The sequence below is a fragment of the Pteropus vampyrus genome, unplaced genomic scaffold (assembly GCF_000151845.1).
Source record: "Pteropus vampyrus isolate Shadow unplaced genomic scaffold, Pvam_2.0 Scaffold140, whole genome shotgun sequence".
NCBI classification, from domain to species: Eukaryota; Metazoa; Chordata; class Mammalia; order Chiroptera; family Pteropodidae; genus Pteropus; species Pteropus vampyrus.
Window position 1 is genome coordinate 5,352,964 of NW_011888921.1, and position 6,858 is coordinate 5,359,821.

General features: G+C 41.9%; 1 long non-coding RNA gene across 1 annotated transcript; it reads right to left on the reverse strand.

Moving 5' to 3' along the window:
* Positions 1-3,706: 3,706 nt before the first annotated feature.
* LOC111744745 lies at positions 3,707-6,858 on the reverse strand. Its single transcript, XR_002782321.1, has 2 exons — positions 4,974-6,858; positions 3,707-3,975 (listed from the first exon to the last, which is right to left on the reverse strand). It is a non-coding gene; the product is annotated as an uncharacterized LOC111744745 (long non-coding RNA).

The window sequence follows — 6,858 nt, forward strand, 5'->3', positions numbered from 1 at the left end:
GTTAATCTACTCCCGAATTCCTGACCCACAGAAACTCTGAGCAACAGTAAATGTTAATTGTTTTAAACTGCCAAATTACACAACAATAAATAGTACCGACACTGACTAGTTGATGATTTAAAGAAATAATGCTAATAATATTATCGTTGATTGTTCTTTAAAAGTTATCTTTTAGAGATGCATACTGAAATATTTATAAATGCAATAAATAATATGCTGAGATTTGCTTCACAATAATACAGTTGGGTGGCAACAGAGTGGAGGGTATAGGCGAAGTGAATGGTCATGAGTCTATATTGGTTGTAGCTAGACAATAGACTATTCATTGTCCTATTCTCTCTACTTTTTTGTATGGTTGAAATTTTCTATAATAGACAGTAAAAAAAGGTGGGAGGAGGGTATACTTACCCTGGTCCAGGCAAAAGAAAAGACAGTCTGAAATAGAGCAGTAGTTGTAAGGATAGGAGGAAAGACAACAGAGTAATATATTCAGAAGGTAAAATGTCCAAGCTTTAGTGATTGAATAGATGTGAGGAAATAAGGCAGAAGACTCAAGGGTGGGTGACTCTCAGAAGTCTGGATGGTTCCTACCAGCCACTTAACAGCTGTGTAAACTTGAGCAAATTACTCAACCTTTCTGTGCCTCATTTGCCCATGTGCAATGTGGAGGTAAAAACAGTACTTATCTCATAGGGTTATTGTGAGGTTTAAGTCAATGAAAATACATAAAGCACTTAGAATAGTGTTTAGTTAAACCTCTAAATGTTAGTTCTTCCATTGGGGAGGTCCAGGATTGGGAGTTGGATGGTAGTTCTGGCTTTGGACATGTCGAGAATACAATCGTGGGGGACTTCCATGCAGATGCTAGGAGGCTTTTGCATAGGACTCTGAAGCTGGAGGGAATGGGAAAGAAGTAGATGATTTGGAACATTTTAATACCACAAAAGTGAGTAGTCAACTCCTTGAACAGACACTGCACCGGAGGATATACAAATGGCAAATAAGCACATGAAAAGATGTTAAACATCATTAGATACTAGGCAAATGCAAATTAAAGTGAGAGCAAAACCACTATACACCTACTAGAATGGCTAAAAAAATTTTTTAGTGATAACACCAAGTACTAATGAGAATGTGGAGCAACCAGATCCCTCATACATTGTCAGTGGTGAGATAATAATGGTATAACCCGAAAAAACAATTTGGCAGTTTCTTATAAAATTAAACATATTAACCATAAACCCAGCAATTGCATTATTGGGTATTTATCTAGCTTAGTGCTTCATACCTACTAGGTGCACAACGAATGTATGCTGCATAAGCAACAGCGTGGGGAACTGAAGGGATGAAAGGGGAGGCCTGGGGCAGGGAGGAAGGTCGTGTCCTGACGTGTCCTGGCTTCAGAGGGTCAGGGTCAGCCCAGAGTCCCTCCTGCTCTCTCGTCAACCTTGCCTACCTTGGGATTGGCTGTAGGAACAGCGCCCACCACAATGCCAAGCTGGGAGGCCGGATTGGGAGGGTTGGTTCCTGGGAAAACGGATATGAACGAGAAAGAGTTCCTGTCTGTCTAAGTCCACATATTCATATTCTCTGTACTTCGTGCAACGCATGTAGGTGTACGGAGATGGTAGCCAGGAATACCGAGCGTTGGTCTCAAACGGTGAAGGGAAGGCACCCTGTATTTCCCCTTCTTACCACAAGGTGGCAGTTCAGGCCTGCAAACCTCTCGGAAGGGAGCTGCCGCCATCGCACCACCTGGTGGCAATCTATTTTTCCAACTGTCTGTACGAAATTTTTCTTTTTTTGAGTGTAAAAAATCGCAAACAAAGAATATGTGTGGCAAACTTTAATATGCGATTTTTAAATAATTCTTTGGATGCTCCTGCCTTAGAAAAGGCCCCTAGTGCTACCCTGTTGGCTTCTACACGAGTCAACTGCTGAAACCCGATTTCTTAATGGCTTCTGGAGTCTTAGGCCCCAGTTGCCCTCTGCCCAGACTCAGCCTTTTCTACTCACTCTCTTGCAGGAAACATTCACGGCATTTATCAGGGACCTGTCTCCAGTCGTCCTCTTCCTCCATGTCCTTGTCACATTGGGACAAGTGGTCCTGCACCACTCAGCTCCCCTGTTCCCTGATCTTCACCTCTCCAGTGACTTTCTCCTCCACCTCATTTCAGCCTGCTGCATCTGATACAAAAGTCTAGACTTCTACTTTCAGACCGCAACCCACATCTTTCCATCTCTCACATCCTCTGTCCCCTTCTCACCTGCACTTTGGTTGCACTGAAAGCCCAGCCGAGCCCCTTACCCCAAACACAGACCTACTTTATCCTGCTCCTTTCAATACTCTCCCAGCATCACCTCTCCTTTGTTGTGATTTTGAATGCAGACTCTGGAGCTGAACTGCCTAGGTTTGAATCACAGCTCTTCCACAGACAAGCTTTATCATGGACAATTTACTTAAGCAATCTGAGTCTTACTCGCTCATATTAAAATGAGGAGCACAGTAATAGTTAACCTAAAAAGACTGTGGTGAGGATTAACTGAGTTAATATGTTTAAGCACTTAGAACAGTGCCTGGCACACTGTACATGCTGTACGTGTGTTTGCTCTTATATAGAATTATCATTATTATTTTTGCTCGAGCTGGAGCCTAGGGTATATGACCTCACTCGCCACCCTAGCACTAATCCCCAATCTTTCTTCTCTAGTTTTAGAACCAGACCTCTATATCCTTCTAAGAAAAGAAACAGCAACCACAAAAATCCCACTGTCTTGCAGATTGGTGCCACTGGACATTCCTGCTCTTTTGTTTCCACTGGGCTCCAGGCTCCTTTGAAAATCCTTGATTTGTGCTTAGCCCGGTCCCTCTCCTCTATCTACAGTGACCATTGCACATCTTCACCACTTTCTCCATCCACGTTGTACGAAATTCAAAAACTACAAAAGGGTAAAGTGAAAAGAGCCCCTCTGTAGCAAATTGGTAAACATGGCCCCCATCTTTTGTAGCTGTTCCCATGGTTGTGTGATGACCACTCTGATCCTCAGCACATTCCTTACTCTGTTCTCATCTCTTGAAACCCTTCCGCTGGGCCCTAGAGCTCACAGCTCTTCATCAGCAAAGTCTCTGTGGATGTAGCTTCTTTGAATGTCCCTTTGCCCTCTCAGCTTTCCCTAAGGACGCTGCTCTCCCTGCAGCCTGTTCAGGTGAACGCTGCTTTCTCTCCCTCTGCCCATGTGCCAGGGAGTGTGTGGGGTCTGGATGGTTCCTACCAGAAGTGTGTGGGCACCCTCCTTGCTCTTCAGTGCTACTTACAGACTGTTCTTCCCTAAAGTCCCTCAGCTTTGAGTCTCATGTCAACAGACTATACCGCCCACTCTGCCTCTCTTTTCCTCTTATTTATTAGCCCCTGGCTACTTACTCTAGTTTCTTGAAGAGTTTGTCTCCTGCCTCTCTATCACTCCCTCTGATACTAATTTTGTTCTAATTCTTGGAGATTCAATATCCATACTGATAATCCTTTCAATACCCTGGCCTCTCAGTTCCATGATCTCTTCTCCTCCAATAACCTCACCTTACCTCGCTCTATCTTATATCTTATCTGAGCCACTCACTTCCATGGCATTCTCTGGTCCTTGTCATTACGGATAACTGGAACCCCTCTGTATTAGTGTCCCAAGGCTGCCTTAACAAAGTACGACAGACTGCGTGGCTTAAACAACAAATTTATTGTCTCACAGTTTGGGAGGTTAGAAGTCTAAGATCGAGGGGTTGGCGGGGTTGGCTCCTTCTGAGGGCTGTGAAGGATAATCTGTTCCAGGCCTTTCCTCTAACTTCCAGTGGTTCGCTAGCAATCCTTGGCATTCCTTGGCTTGTAGATGCATCACTCCGATATCTGTCTTCATCCTTACATGGTGTTCTCCCGGTGTGCATGTCTGTCCTGGTGTGCATGTCTGTCCTGGTCAAATTTTCTACTTTTATAAGGACACCAATCATATTGGATTAGTACCCACCCAAATGACCCATTTTAACTTGGCTACTTCTGTACAGACCCTCTTTCCAAATAAGGTCACATCCTGAGGTCCTGGGGTGAGGACTTCAACTCTTTTTGGGGAGAGGGGACACAATTCGACCCATAAACCACCCATAATCTCAGTTGCATGCATCCCAACCTCTGACCACCACCTCATTTCTTCCCAACATCTTTCCTGCTCATTCCCACTAGTACTCTGTCTCCAAAATTCCTTTGCGCCTACCAGGTCCTACAACCTATTGATTCTCCGTTCTCATGACTCTGTCCTGTATTCTCTTTTTTATTTATCCAGTGTAAAGCCCATAGCCAAGTGATAGAACCACTTCCTTGCGTACACCTTCAATTTCCCTTGCCTCTCCCTATCCTTTATTTCATTCATTTGGTAAATTGGCAGCCCTGGCTCATCCAACTTGTTGCCTATTCGGCACCTAACATGGCAGGAGAAAAACTCCCAATATATTCATGTTAATATGTCTCACTTTTTAAATTTTTAATCACCTCAAGTGGACCCTTCATGCTGTGTGGTAATCCTACCAGATTCCCTGTCTAGTTATCCTTTTGAGCTGCCAGATGACTCTCATACTATCTCCTCTCTTCTCAAAACTCCAATACCTCTGTCTCCCATCCTTTCTTTTATCTGATGACCTTGATTATTTCCTTGAGAAAATAAAAGCAATCAGAAGAATAATTCTATAGGTAGATACTACCACAGACCCCCAATTACCTGTCTCATGCCTTCCTCCTTCTTGTACCATAGATGCTGCTTAAGGCCACTTGTGCATGAGAGCCCCCAAATTCTCTCTTCTTCCTCCTGCATCCCCAAATTTTCTCTATTGTATCATTTCCACAAATGTAAAAAAATCCTTTAATTTCTTTTATCTTTAAGAAACCCTCTCTTAGGGCCCGGGAGCAGCAATTCCCCAATAGCAATGAGCATACCTGATGCCCAGATTCTGGTTTCTAAATATCATTTCCCACTAAAAGAAACCAGGATGTCTTTAGCTGATTCCAGGGCTGGGTTGGGGAAAGTCCAAGATGAATCTCAGGCATGTTACATTATGCCAGAAAGTACGTCCTCAAAGAATGATAAGGATTTGTCAGAAAGACAGAAGCCAGCTTGAAGGAACTCCTACTGGCCAAATTGTGGAGAATTTGAGCATCAAAGTAAATAATGGTAGTAGTGGATTATAAACCGTTGACTAAAATAGGAAACCATGAGTCCATACTGACATAAATAAGTGCATAATAAATAGTCTGATGAAAATGAAATATTTACATAGTTTCAAAATACCTCCTCACAATGTTTTTGTTAATTATAAAGGGAAGAATAGTAAATGTATAATAGAGAAGCCTAGCAAACACCAATTTAAGAAATGAAAATGAACGTCCTTAGTAATGAGTCAAATAGAAATCATGGCCTGTAAAGTTTAAAAGTATCAAGGTCATAGAAGTCAAGGATAGATCGAAGAATTATTCCCGATTGAAGGAGACTAAAGAAATATGACAACAAAATGCAATGTGTGATTTTTGAATCAGCTAAGGGACATTATTTGTACAACTGGTGAAAATTGAATATGGTCTGCAGATTCCTGATTTTGATGATCGTATTGGGGTACATGAAAATGCTCTTATTTGTAGGAAATAAACACTGAAGTATTGGGGTGATGGAGTATCAAGTTGGCAACTTACTCTCAAATAGTTTAGGAGAAAATTATTTATATTATACTTGAAACATTTATGTAAGTTTGAGATTCGAAAATAGGACTTAAAATATTAAAAATCTAATTTATTGACCCCACTCCCCTCTCCTGCTCTCTTCTCCCTTATTCCTTAGAAGAGTTGTCTGTACTCCAATTCTTCTTTTCCCATTTTTTCTTGAACCACTCCAAACAGCTTTCATTTCCATCACTGCTCTTGTTAATGTCACCAATGATCTCCATGTTGCTAAATCCAAAAGGCAGTTTTCAATCCTCATCTTGGCAGACACATCAGCAGAATTTGACTCTGATTAATCTTTCCTGAAATATTCCCTTTGCTTATATTCCTCGCAGTCTCTCGGTACCATCTTTTTGGTCTCCTGCGCTGTTTCTTCTTCGTTTCCTCTGCCCCTAAAGAAATGGAGTATCTCAGGGTTTAGGACTCACAGCTTTCCTCTTCTTACTCCCTTACTGACTTCATCCAGTCCCCTGGCTTTAAATAACACCCATATGCTAATGACTTACTATGCTTTATTATCTCCAGCCCAGGCTTCTTTTCTAAACTCTGGACTTCTATAACCGGCTGCTTACTCCACATTTGCCATTGGATATTGTCAAATAGATATCTCAAGTTATCATGTCCAACATTTAACTCCTGATCTTCCCTCCCCCAAGTTTGCTCTATCCACGGTCTTCCTCATATCAGTTAATGGCAACTTCTTCCTACCAGTTGCTCCAAACACCTTGGAGTTGTCCTTGACTCCTCCTCACATCCACTACATCAGCAAATCTTGTTGCCTATAGAGCCTCCACCCCAGAACAAGTCGCCGCCATCTCTCACTAGAGTTACCCAAGAGGCCTCCTTACTGGTTTGCTTCCATACTTGCCTTCTACAGTTTATTCTTATCACTCTTATCACTTTGAGTAAATACCAAAGTCACTACACTGGGCTACAAACTACATGATCACTTACTCCTACCAAATTAGCTAAGAACAAAAAGTTTGATAATATTCAGTGATGTGGAAGGTAGTCCCTCTTATACATTGTTGAAGTGCAATTTGTTAATGTCTATAAAACATTTAAATTAAGCATATTGTATGACCCAGCAATTCCATTTATAGAATTT